Source organism: Gopherus flavomarginatus, chromosome 1 (assembly GCF_025201925.1).
Source record: "Gopherus flavomarginatus isolate rGopFla2 chromosome 1, rGopFla2.mat.asm, whole genome shotgun sequence".
NCBI lineage: Eukaryota > Metazoa > Chordata > Testudines > Testudinidae > Gopherus > Gopherus flavomarginatus.
Window position 1 is genome coordinate 179,076,443 of NC_066617.1, and position 12,487 is coordinate 179,088,929.

The 12,487-nt window shown below is 45.6% G+C and overlaps 1 protein-coding gene across 1 annotated transcript in view; it reads right to left on the minus strand.

Moving 5' to 3' along the window:
- Nucleotides 1–12,268, minus strand: part of POU2F1 (POU class 2 homeobox 1) — a 216,109-nt gene extending 203,841 nt beyond the window's left edge. Inside the window, exon 1 of the mRNA XM_050958002.1 lies at nt 12,218–12,268. The gene's annotated coding sequence lies outside the window, so the exon portion shown is untranslated. The remainder of the gene's footprint in view (nt 1–12,217) is intronic.
- Nucleotides 12,269–12,487: the final 219 nt, after the last annotated feature.

Sequence of the window (12,487 nt, forward strand, 5' to 3'; positions counted from 1 at the left end):
CACCCAGCTCTGAAGGCAGCAGTGCAGAAGTAAGGGTGACATAGTATGGTATTGCCACATTTACATCTGCGCTGCTGCTGATGGGGCGCTGCCTTCAGAGCTGGGCACCTGGCCAACAGCCAATGCTCTAAGGCCACCCAGCTCTGACGGCAGCACAGAAGCAAGGGTGGCAACACCACAACCTCCCTAAAATAATCTTGTGATCCCCCTACAACTCTCTTTTGGGTCAGGACCTGCAATTTGAGAAAGGCTGGTCTCCCCTGTGAAATGTGTATAGTATACAGTAAAAGCACACAAAATACTAGATCTCACACCCCATGAGGCGTTCTTCATGGCTATGAATTTGTTAGGGCCCTACAAATAACAAAAACTAACCTCTGAATCTCCGTAAAATACTGTAAAACATCAATCCTCAGATTAGTAAACCAAAATAGAGTATCTGAGTCAAGTCATTTTTGAGATATCACTCCAAAAATAACTGATTTTTCCACACAAGTAAGATGCCCCAGACATTTCCTTCAATTTTTTCCTCTGACTGAGGATCACACACAAGAAGTTTCAAGCAGATTGGTTTAGATTTGACCAAGTTAGAAAGGGTTTATTGGTTCATGGTCAGGTTTACAACACTAATCAAAAACTTAATTAGTGAAGGACTATCCTTCACAAATTGTAAGACAAGATGGGTCATTCTGTGCTTCATAAAGCTAATTCCTTTTGTGGTTACAAAGTTTACTGCCCACAACTACTCAAAACTTAAGTTCATAGACAGAAAAAAAAAAAGTTACTTACTATTTACATAGACCTACACTTAATAGGCTTTAGTGTAAAAGTATTTATATTAAATCAGGTTGCAAGACCCATAGCTAGGTCCAGTCTGAAGTTATAACTACCGTATTGAGGACAACATTACAATGCTGTAGCTCTCCAACAAGGACAGGACAAATCATGTTTTAGTCAGATTCACAAATAGAGTTATGAGACTGGACTAGTACAATTTCAGAATACAGATCAGCCCCAACTGCACAGGCACTACTATGTGGTAATTAGGTTCCACAACACAGCAGACTAAGACCTAAATTCAACATCACATTAAGATAAACTGAGGAAGCTCTTACCTCTCAGTGCCAGAGTCATTTTAGTCTATCTGTAGACTCAAAATGCATCATTTTACAGTATCAAGGTTATCCTCACAATTAGAAGAGGAAACAGCTTTAAATATTTGTGTTCTAGAATTGTGCTAAGCTCTGCTGACATCCTATATTGTATCACAATTTCAGAACATACTTAAAACCCACAGGAACCTTTCATGGAGCCAGATGCAGCAGGGTCTGGAGTCTCCACCACAAGTCCCTTCTATAGAGACAGAAGCAGAAATGGTGGTTGAACCCTCCCTCCCCCCGCCCCCCCGCCACTTACCTACCTCTTCATATGGCTGGAGACCTTTCCAGAGCAAGAAATGGAGTTTCCACCACTTTAACCCCCTTTTCAAAGTTGGTAAAAAGCAGCTGGTGGGGGAGGGAAAGCCTTGCAATTCCCCAGTGGAGTTGGAGATGGGCAGGGTGGGGGTGGGATGTATTCGTCCTTGGACCCCAATGTAAGAGCCAATGAGGACTAGGCAATAGACAATGAAGACTGACATCCCAGGACCTGTACACAGGGCCTAGAAAGCACTGGAAATTGGCTGGAAGTGGAGGCATGATGGGAGAAATGCCATTTTCTGCTTTAAGTGCAAGGGACATTTACTTGACCTTGTCTTCTTTAACAAACCATATATATTTTAAAAACCCTACCAAAACAAGACATTCCACTGCATTCCTGAGGAGAGGGAAACACAAACATGTGACAAATGTGTACCACGCTGCTTAATGCACTATTGGAACATTCTGAGATATTACAGTGATAAGTGCAGTATAAGAACCTACACAGAACAGAATTTCTATTATCCAGTCTCAGGGTGGAGGAAATATGCACAACCTAGAATGCCTCTTCCCAGTTCTGTATGTTGTTCGTATTTGTGTGGGCTTAGAAGCCAGGAAGACATGGTCAGAAAAATTAATTTGGTAAGGGACTTGGAAGCATGTTTTTCAAAACTGGTCTGAGTCAGTTTGGTGAAAACTGCAGCCACTTCAGGTTGGCTGTGTTCCTTATGCTGTCTACCCTCTAGCTTGTTTTGGAGAGGGGAATTTCTGCACTAACACCTCTGCAGCCAGGCCACAGACAGTTTCTACCATCATGTCATCTAGACCTTCTCTGGGAAGGATCTGATATGTGGTGGTTTAATATAGCAGCTGCTGGAATCTTGTTTAATCTAACACAGTGGTTCTCAATGAGGGGTCCACGACCCCCTGGGTGGCCAAGGGACCCTACAGCTGAAACCCAGAGCCCAAGCTCCAGCGCCCCCCACTGGGGGCTGAAAGCCAGAGCCCCGGCGCCCCTCCTCCCACTGCATTGCCAGAGCAAAGGGTGGCAGCTCCACATACACACCTTCCTCCTCTCCCCACCCCCAAGACCCCCACCCCCTGGCCACATCGGAGATGAAAAGCTCAGAGTCAGACAGTGTGGGCAGCTGCTGCTCTGGCTAGTGTCATGGAACAGGCAGTCACGGCATTCCCCATCTGCTGCTGGTGCCCAGGGTTGCAGTTGCTCCTCAGCTCATGCAGCTGGTAAGAGTTGCCCAGGCAAGGGGACCCTGCTCTGTGGCTGGGAGAGCCCTTGGAGCTGTGACCACAGGGGAGCCTTCCTGGCACACAGCCCCTAGTATCCCCTCCCTGCATCCTGAGCTACCCCCCTGCCTGCACACAGCCTCTAGCTAAGCCCTCCCTGCACCCTGAGCTACGCCCCTGCCTGCTCTCTAGCCATAGCTACGCCCTCCTTGCACCATGAGCTACCCCCCTCCCCGCACACAGGCCATAGCTACCCCCACCCTGTACCCTGAGCAATTTTCAAACGTTTTGAGCTTAACTACACACACAACCTGGACAGGCTGGATGGCCTGCTGAGGTGAGTCGGGGCGGGGAGTGAAGATGAGGCTGCCTTCCTGGACCCTACTGTGCAGAGCTGACCCAAGCCCCACCAGCCTCTGCCCACCCAAAACAGAGGCCAAACTATGCCTATGACCAAGGCCCCAGGCCTGCGTCCCTCATCTCCATGCTGGGCCCTGGAGTTTTTATAGTATGTTGAGGGAGGCCTCAGAAGAAAAAGGTTGAGACCCCTTGTTGTAGCACACCCACTCTAATATAGGTGGAGCTGCACCAAACAGTACTACAACAGTGGGAGGCTTATTTGTTTAAAGGGCTTGTGTGAACTCAACTTCCCCAAAGCCATAAAGAGACATGGTGTGCAGAAATGGCAATGGAAATTGGAAGCTCCTGGCTCCCAACCCCGTGTTAAGTACACAGAAGCTTAGATTCTGAAGAATCTTGAAAGATGGCCCTAAAGTCTCAGAATTCCAAGATTTCTCATCACAAGTTGCCTAAAACACTCTGAAGAAGTGTGAGAATAAGTCAATGACAGTAGAGGCTCAAGCTTCAATATAAGGATGACTGAAACCTACTGGTAAACTCCGTTTGTTCATTTATATTCCCTTGAGCTATTCAAATAGTTATAACTGTTTAAGTTGTGTACTTCACCTCTCTCTTAGTGAATTTTACATTGGTCTTGAAATAAGATGCATCACAGACTAGTCCAGGGGTCGGCAACCTACGGCACACATGCCAAAGACAGCACGTGAGCCAATTTTTAATGGCACGCTGCTGCCTGCTGGGGTCCTGGCCGCTGGCCCCGCTCAGCCTGCTGCTGGGACTCCGGCAGGCAGCAGCATGCCATTAAAAATCCTGCCCAGCCCGCTCTTCTCCACCCCTCCCATTGGCATTTGCACATGCTTTCCTGACCTCCGTCACTTCCAGTGGGAGGTTGTGTTTCCAGGTTAGCATGTCCATACCACTACCTGGTGTCCACGGAGTCTGAGCAGCCCTGCCCCACAGGAGTTGCAGCACCCGCGAGGCCTGTAAGTTGGGAAGGGTCCTGGTCCCAGCTGCACCACGCGCCCGTCTGCCCCGAGCACAGCCGGCCCCGCTCCCTGGACTCAGGCAGGCTGCCTCGGGGTTGGAGCCGTGATGCCAAGGTGAGCTTGGCTCTGTACTAGGGCAGGCCGCGTCCCACAGCCCAAACCTGAGCCCAGGGGCTGCGGGCTCACCGACTGCTGGACCCAGGGAACAGCTGGGTTGCGCCTCTTTCCCCACCCCAGGTCACTGAACCCCACTCCCCTCCGGCATTGAGGGCAGAACCCAGGAGTCCGGAGCCCTCGTCTCCGTCTGGCCCCCACCATCTTGAACAACTAGAGCCCAGCTGGAAACCTAGGAATCCAGAGTCCTCGCTCCCAGCACTCCTCCCTCAAGCATCAGACACCAGTCCCTTCCCGGAGTCCCAACTCCCACTCCACTCCCCATCCTACCCCCCCACACACACACCCAAAGCCCCTGCCCTGACCCCTGCACCCCCCTCACATACACCCAGCCCTCTGCCCTGACCACCCCCCTCACATACCCCCAGCCCCCTGCCCTGACTCCTGCATCCCCACACATACACAGCCCCACACGCCCAATGCCCTAACTCTTGCACCCCTGACATCCCCACCCCCACCCTGAGCACCAAATGGGAGCTCCTGCACTGCCCCCCCCCACACATTCCCACCTGCACGCCTCGCACCAAATGGGAGCTACCCAGGTAAGCACTCCACACCCAAACCTCCTGCCCCAACCCTGAGCCCCCTCCTTCATTCTAGCTCCTGGCCAGACCCTGCACCCCAATCCCCAGCCTGCTCCTACACTCCCAGCCCTGTGCTCAGTGCACTTCCACCCTCAGCTCAATGGAGAGGGAGAGGGAGAGGAAGAGAATGGGCTTGAACCGAGGAGAAGGTAGGTACCCACTCTATGTGAGCAGGGCCGGGACCCCAGACCAGCAGCGGGCTAAGCGGCAGCACACTGAGCTGCTCAGCCCATTGCTGGTCTGGGGTCCTAGCCACCAGCCTCGCTCAGCCCGCTGCAGGCCCTGGGTTCTGGCTTCCGGCCTCTTGCCAGCTGGGGTCCTGGTCGCTGGTCCCACTTAACCTGCTGCCGGCCTAAGTGAACAGAACCCCAGGCTGGCAGTGGACGGAGTGGGCTGGTGGTGTAAGATCAGCATTTTAATTTAATTTTAAATGAAGCTTCTTAAACATTTTGAAAACTTTGTTTACTTTACATACGACAATAGTTTATTATATAATATAGACAGAGAGAGACTTTCTAAAAATGTTAAAATGTATTACTGGCATGCGAAACCTTAAATTGGAGTGAATAAATGATGACTCGGCACACCACTTCTGAAAGGTTGCTGACCCCTGGACTAGTCCCAAATTTTTAAATGGTGTAGCCTGTTTTCCAGATTTGGAACAGAGCAATTGTAAGAAATACAGAAATAGGAGGGAGAAGGGGGGGGGGAAGAAAAGGAGTGCACGCAGTATTTGCAGTGAAGGTGTTTGCTGGCACCACCAAGCTATGTGCTGCTCCACAGATCCCCCAAGGCGCCTTAAAAAATACAATTCAAGGGTTGGTTTTTTTTTTTAATAGTTTCAGCTTCCATAAGAAATAGACAAATGAAAATGATACCCTTACTGGTGCTAGAGAGCAGCAGGGTAAGAAACAGAATTGTGACTAAAATACACTTTGCAAGGAACCTCTGCAGTAGGATTCCTGGAATAAGCTTAAATCACATTTTTTATTCAAGAGATGACTAATAATATAGAAATGACTAATTCATGAGATAACGGAGTCATTTCTACCATTATCACATGCTCCTCCCCTTGACAAAATCCAAGTTGTACAAACCTGCTACTTTGCATTAGCATTGTCAGGCACAAATTAATAAATTGCATGTTATTTTGAAATAAAACAATCAGAGGAGGAACAAATGGTGAGGCAGTTTGCTGCAAAGAGGACAGTGCCTCATACTAGTCTTTCAACCTGAGAGAGATAAGCAAAATTAGTGTACATCTCCAACCTCAATGAGCAGGATTTTGTCTATTTAAAAAAAATCTAAATATTACAATGTTTACCATTTCAAGGTATTATCAGTACACATCTTTCTTCTGCAACACACTGTTCTAAGCCTTACGGTATACATTTAATGATTTTAAAATAAAATTTACAAAAAAAATCTAAGCTACTTCACATACAGTATAATTAGGTAAATTCAAATTCCAACAAAGTACATGATGAGTGAAAGCTTTAACAGTGATGCATGATTTATAGATTAACAAAATCACTCTCTGAAATAGGTTAAATGCAGCAAGCTAGTTGGCAACTTTGTCTAGTCAATTTTAAATAAATAGGTACTAACTAACTAAGTCCCCCTGCCAATCTGTGATTTTTGCAATCTCATTTTCTTTTTTATTAAAAAAAGGTTTCTCTCACCAATTTGTTGGCACGCAGGAAGCCAATTAGGTCTTTGTCTACATCAGACCTTTTTTCATAAAGATTCCTGACACTGGTAGCTGTAGTGCAACCAAGATGCCACTAAAGATTTCTTTGAACATCTGTTTTGTCTAACCCTACTTAAAGATGGTCTACATATTACACTGTAGTTAAAAATTCTGACAGCCACCAGCACCTTATTCATACTAGCACTCTCATTATTGCTACCATTGGTGGAGATGCACAGGGGGTATTAATGGTGAGACTTATTAATAAAAAAGTTTAGCGCATATACAGTTTAACTGAGTATATACATGGGGACATGGTGAAGCTGATTATACAGAAAATCTAGTCAGATATACAAGTAAACAAACTGGGGAAAAAAGAGTAAGATTTTTCTTAAACTTCTCCAATCATTTAGGGGAGGATTGAAATGTTAAAAAGGCCAAAAAACTTCCACACAAAAATGTAATTTCTAATTTGATGGTCTCCCTTCAAGCAGAAAGGCAAAAAATCTGCTACAAACATCTATTAATAAAATTTGGCACTTACATAGCACTTTAATTTTCAAATCACTGTACAAAACATTAACTAACTATCTCCACTCTGACTCCACAAAATCTCTGAGAGACTGGTATTTATTATCCCCATTTTACATATGTAGCCTAAGGTCACATAGCGAGTCAACTCAGTGACAGAGCCAGGAATGGAACTCAGGAATTCCTGGATCCCAGCCTAGTGCTTAATCACTATACAACATTGCCTAGTAGCCTCAAATTCATTAATACAAGTAGCTATTAGCAATTCATTAACACCCTCTTTCCCACAAGAAATCTGTAGTATGCTAATGAAGACCTACTGAAAAATAATCTGACAAATTTGGACATTATCTGATTCCAGTTCCGCTAGTCAGCTGTGCAGTCTGTCAAAGGTAAGGAAAGGAATTAACACAGAAATTTTAAGTATTGTCTCTCTAGGAATTGAAATGATGACATGTACAGAGTCTGTGAGGCTTCTCCTCAAAGCTTAATAAAGTTAATACACTCAACTGTGAAAAGGAAAAATAATCACATTTACAAAATTCCTTTAATTAGCAGCTGTGGAATTTAGACAGGTTCCAAGTGAAGTATAACTAATTCAGGAACATACAGTGAAAGATTACAGAAAAAAATAAATGTATGTGATTCCCTCCCCATTTCTACTGCTATACTCAATGCGATGCAAGCTCACACTTGCGCTGCAATGTATTGCAACACATCACAATAGGAACATGGTGGGAAAAATTGTTAATGCAGAAGAGAATCTCTGCAGTATCAAGCAGCCAGCCAGTACTGTAAGTCTATACAATGACATAAGAGTCCCTCATTCACAGGATACCAGCTCAGTACACAGAGCAAGTAATATCAAGTTTGGATCAATCAGTTTAAGCTTAATTTTGCTTAAAGGGTCAATCTTGCTTTTATTAACCATTGAAATGGCACTTACTTGTATTACCCTGATTAGAAATATGTATCTCATACAAACCTTTGTTATCTACAAGGACCAGAACTGTAACTGCTTCTCTCAAAACAGTATGCAGTTTTAGTTACATTTAAGTAATTGAGTATACTTAATTAGTGACTGTTTGAAGTGGCAAAAAAAAAAAAAAAAATGCAGCCTGCTGTACCAGAGTGATTTTTTGAAAGTGGAATAAACTATTGTAGAATGTAACAAAAAATTAAACACACTAAACTTGCATGTTAAGTAGTGTAAATGCTTTTTAAAGTCCCTGAAGTTCACAAAGGAATCAGGACTTGGTGAAAGTGACTGAAAAATTACTACTTCCCACAAACTCTACAACTCAGCCATACTCTACTGGGCATGCCAAATTTTGTTATGCCTATGCATGTCAAGGATAACCCACTGAAGAAGGGAACTAATTACTGCAAATTTTTCACAAAATTGGGCAAGGGGGGTGGAAATCAAAGAAGGATGAAAGGCTTATGGAAAGGATGAACAATATTTCACTTCTTTAACAGGAAAAAAGGTACAATGATAGATATCAAAAATAAAAATTTAGACACCCCATTCCATCAAGCTTTTCTGCACATTTAAACTTGTGTCAGACAAGAACTACAACTAGAATGGGCTACTCTGTTTAAATGCAACAATGGCAATTCTGATTGGACCATCGTGCTTTAAGTGATGAAAATGCTTCAAAAAAATCTCATTTTCTAAACAAAGTAGTCATCAATCATCAGGACCTTGACTACAAGCAGGAACTATACTACTGTGTTTATGTAATATTTTGGTACATTCCCACACAACGAACATAGAATAATTGGTGCTATACCAGGCTTAATAGCTAAAGATCAGATTTGAAAATTGTATCAATTTCCCCATATATACACACCAAGTTAAGCAGTGCTAAACATCATCACTACTCAACAAGGAAAGTGTCAGAATCTAACCATTTGCTTCCTAAAGACTTCAGATTTGCTTCAGTTAGGACTATAGAAAGGGTTGTTTTTTTTAAATCCAGTCACTAGTGGCAAGAGAAAAGCTCTCTCTGTAAAGGGTGGGAGCCCAAAAGATTTTTTCCTTTAATTTAAAAAGTTAGCAAGCTTCTAGATTTTGTAATTGCAAATACAACCTTCCAAATGTGAACTAATACAGTGTTGTCTTCCCGAGTCTGCAGAGAGTAGCAGCTGCAATTACTGCCACTGTTTCACAGCTCTCCTAACCAGCAAAATAAAATTAACAAGCTTTTGGTCACTTTTACTGGTGAAAGTCAGAGTCCTCTTGGTAGGTGAAACTGTCAAGAATCATGTCAGTTTCTGATTTTCTGCTGCCACTGAAAACCAGAAAACTCTGGAGGGATAAGAGAAAAATTCCTTGTCTCTTCCATCAAATGGAAAAAACAGGATAAAGTTTCAAGTTTAGCAGAAGACTACTAGCCAGAGACTGATATCGAAAACGAAGCCTCACTCAAGATCCATTGAAAGCACCCTGAAAGAAATCGCAGCTCAGGGAAAAAATGGGCTTCTCGCTCAGATGTTGCTGCTGATTTGCACTGGTGGAGCCATCTTCCATTCTAACCATATCATGTGGGAGAGATCAGTAACATTTTAAGCCATAACCTTAAGTATACAACATCAGATTGAGGTGGACAGATTTCTTTTTAGCATGTAAATGGCAGAATGCTGGGTCCATTAACCCCATGTTAGGTATATGACAGTACAAGGCCAGAGTCCAGCAATCCATCCTTTAAGAATTACTAAATTGTCGGTTAGAATCAAATTTTTGTTTGCAAGATGTGATGTACATTTTTATCATCTTGGATAAAATATCTACAGTCTCAGCAGTGGTTAAATTGCTGCTATAAAGGAAATTGTCCTCAGATAAATGGTTTCTCTATGAGAAGGTTTCACTGCTACCTCTCACCCCAGGTCAATAAATCAAATTAACTGCACCTTGTCCTCTGGCCAGTTACATCATCAGCTTGACCACATCTTGTGAAGTGAGTGCAAAAACATATGCTATTTAAGGCATGAAATCATATTACTGCTTTTTGTCCAGCCAACCTCATGCTGCTGGTCTGTGAAGCAGTCAGTCACCTGAACAGTCTCATTATAGCGTCTACAGATCTTTTCTTGCAGAATTCAAGTCCTGTCTTTACCAAGGGTGGGGGAAAATAGGTAGCAGTGAGACTGGTTATTTTAAAATTAAATGCTTTTCATTAACTGAAGTCTAGTATTTTGTAACAAATTAACCTTCAAAGCAAACTACAAAATACGGCGACTGCACTATTTCATGAACTCTTCTTAGCCATGCTTCAAAGATGTTTACATGCTAATCTGATATGGCTACTGTAAGATACCCTTTGGTCAGGTCCTTTTCCTCTAGTTGCAAACAATGGTCACTAATGAGAAACCACCCAATTTTATCAACATTAATGCTACATTAAAATAAAATGACTCCATTACCTCCCTTGAAAAAGGAGTCCATTTTGCTTGTTGTCAAGGTGCCTGGTGTCTGGCTAAAACATATACTTAGCCCTGACATTTTAAGGGGGGAAATATTTTTCAATTTTCACTCAGCCAACTATGGCATACAAATATAGAAAATTTATCTTGTTTTTGTTTTCTCTTGTACTCTCACTTTTAAATTAAAAATAATTCAGAAAGGCCAGGAACACTGACAAAAGCTTCAAACACACAGGACTTCTATTCAGCATCCACATTTTAAACATCAATGAGAAAGAGGTTTATTTTATGTAATGTTATATGACCCAGTGTGTTACAAAATTAAAAATTCAAGATTAGCTTCTATGTATTAAATCTAGTTTGTATTTGAGGATAGGAGGGAGGCTTTGTAGATTTTGAAAGTGTTCTCACTGCCCCATGAGGTGTAAATTAAAATCAACTCTTTTTTTTACAAAAAAAAGTAAATCGGGGACAAAGAGATGAAAAATGCTCAATACTCACTGAAAAGCAGTTATGAAAGGGGCAGCTTTACAGTCTTGTGTTGCTATAAATTAAAAATAAGCCCTTTATTTAAAAGACATGAGTGTGTGAGAAGCTGTGAGCAGTTCTGATGCTGCTCAGGCCCCAGGAGGGTTTTGTTTTTGCTCGCGGGTGTGGGATGGGGGGGTCATTTCGGTTATTAGTAAATAAATCAAGCAGCAGAGAGTGAGGCCTAGGCATCTGCCAGAGGAGCCAGGGCCTACCTCTTCCTCCCCCCCCTCCTCCCCACACAGCCTGGGTTTGATCTCGGCCCTGTGGGTTGCCAAGAAAATTTTTAAAAAGCGAGAGAGCAAGAAAGAAGAATCATATTGAACCACACAAGCACATGGGGCGAATGTAAAATATAAACACGGCTTTGGGCTCTGAGTGGCTGTTATTAAAGATCTGAATTACTAAACATGAGAGGCGGGGAAACTCAGGCGGCCATTTCAATAATATAAACCTCCCCGAATTAGACATTATTCAAATGAGAGAGAGACACAGAGGGAGAGCGAGGCCGGCCCCGCACCCCTGGCAGCCAGCCTGCCACCCCACGCACCCCTCAGAGCATCGCTCTTAGACACCCCACTAGCCTCTGCCGGGGCGCCCCGCACTGCTCGGCCTCCCCCACTCCTGGGGAAAAGGGGGCGATGCCAGGGCAGCCCAGCCCCCCCGCTAACAGAGACACCCCCTGCCGCCGCTCGCCACCAGGGACCCCCCCACGAAGAGTCGAGTGGGGTTGAGGCACCTTCGCTGTGGGGGGCGGAGGAAGGCCCCCGCCAAGCTCCCCTCCCCCCAGGGCCTGCGCACCCAGCCCCCCGCTGCAGGCAGGCCTGGGGCTCTGGGGAAATAACGCTGCCAAAGAGGGGGCTAAGGAGCCAAACCCCACGCCCCAGCCCCGCTCCCTGCCTGGAGCAACAGCGCGGAGGGGACCGCGGCCCCACTGGAAGGGAGGGTGCGGGGTGCTCTCCCCCCAGCTCCCTGCCCGAGCCGGGCCCGCTCCGCCATCAATATGTAAAGCCGCTTTATTGTGGGCGTGCGGGCGCTGCCAGCCCGGCCCGGCGGCCTCTGGCCGGGTTCGGGGGCGGGGAGGCGCCCCCATGCCCCCCGCGCCCCTGTGTGTGTTTCCCGCACGGGGAGGCTGCCGCCGCCCCCGCTCCCCCCTGTGCCGTTAATTATAATAATCCGGAGTACTAATAAATTATGCTAAGCGGGGCGGGCGGGCGGCGGGGGGGCCGCGCGCGCGAGTATGAATATGAATATGTAAAACGCAGTAATGATTACCTGCCGCCGCCACCGCCGCCGCCGAACTCTCATCTTGACTCGCTGCTCCTCCGTCCGCCATTTTGAATATTTTAACCAAAATCGGCCGCCCGATAAACCCTCCCTCGCTCCCTGCCCCCCGCCCGCCCCAAACGCGCAGCCGCTGTCTCCCCTCCCCTTCTCCCCCGCCCTGCCTCCGGCACACGGCCTTTGCGCATGCGTTCTCTACCCCGCCTTCTCGCGCGGGCGACCGCTTCGCGCTTGCGCCATCCGCCCTTCCTTCTCGCTAGC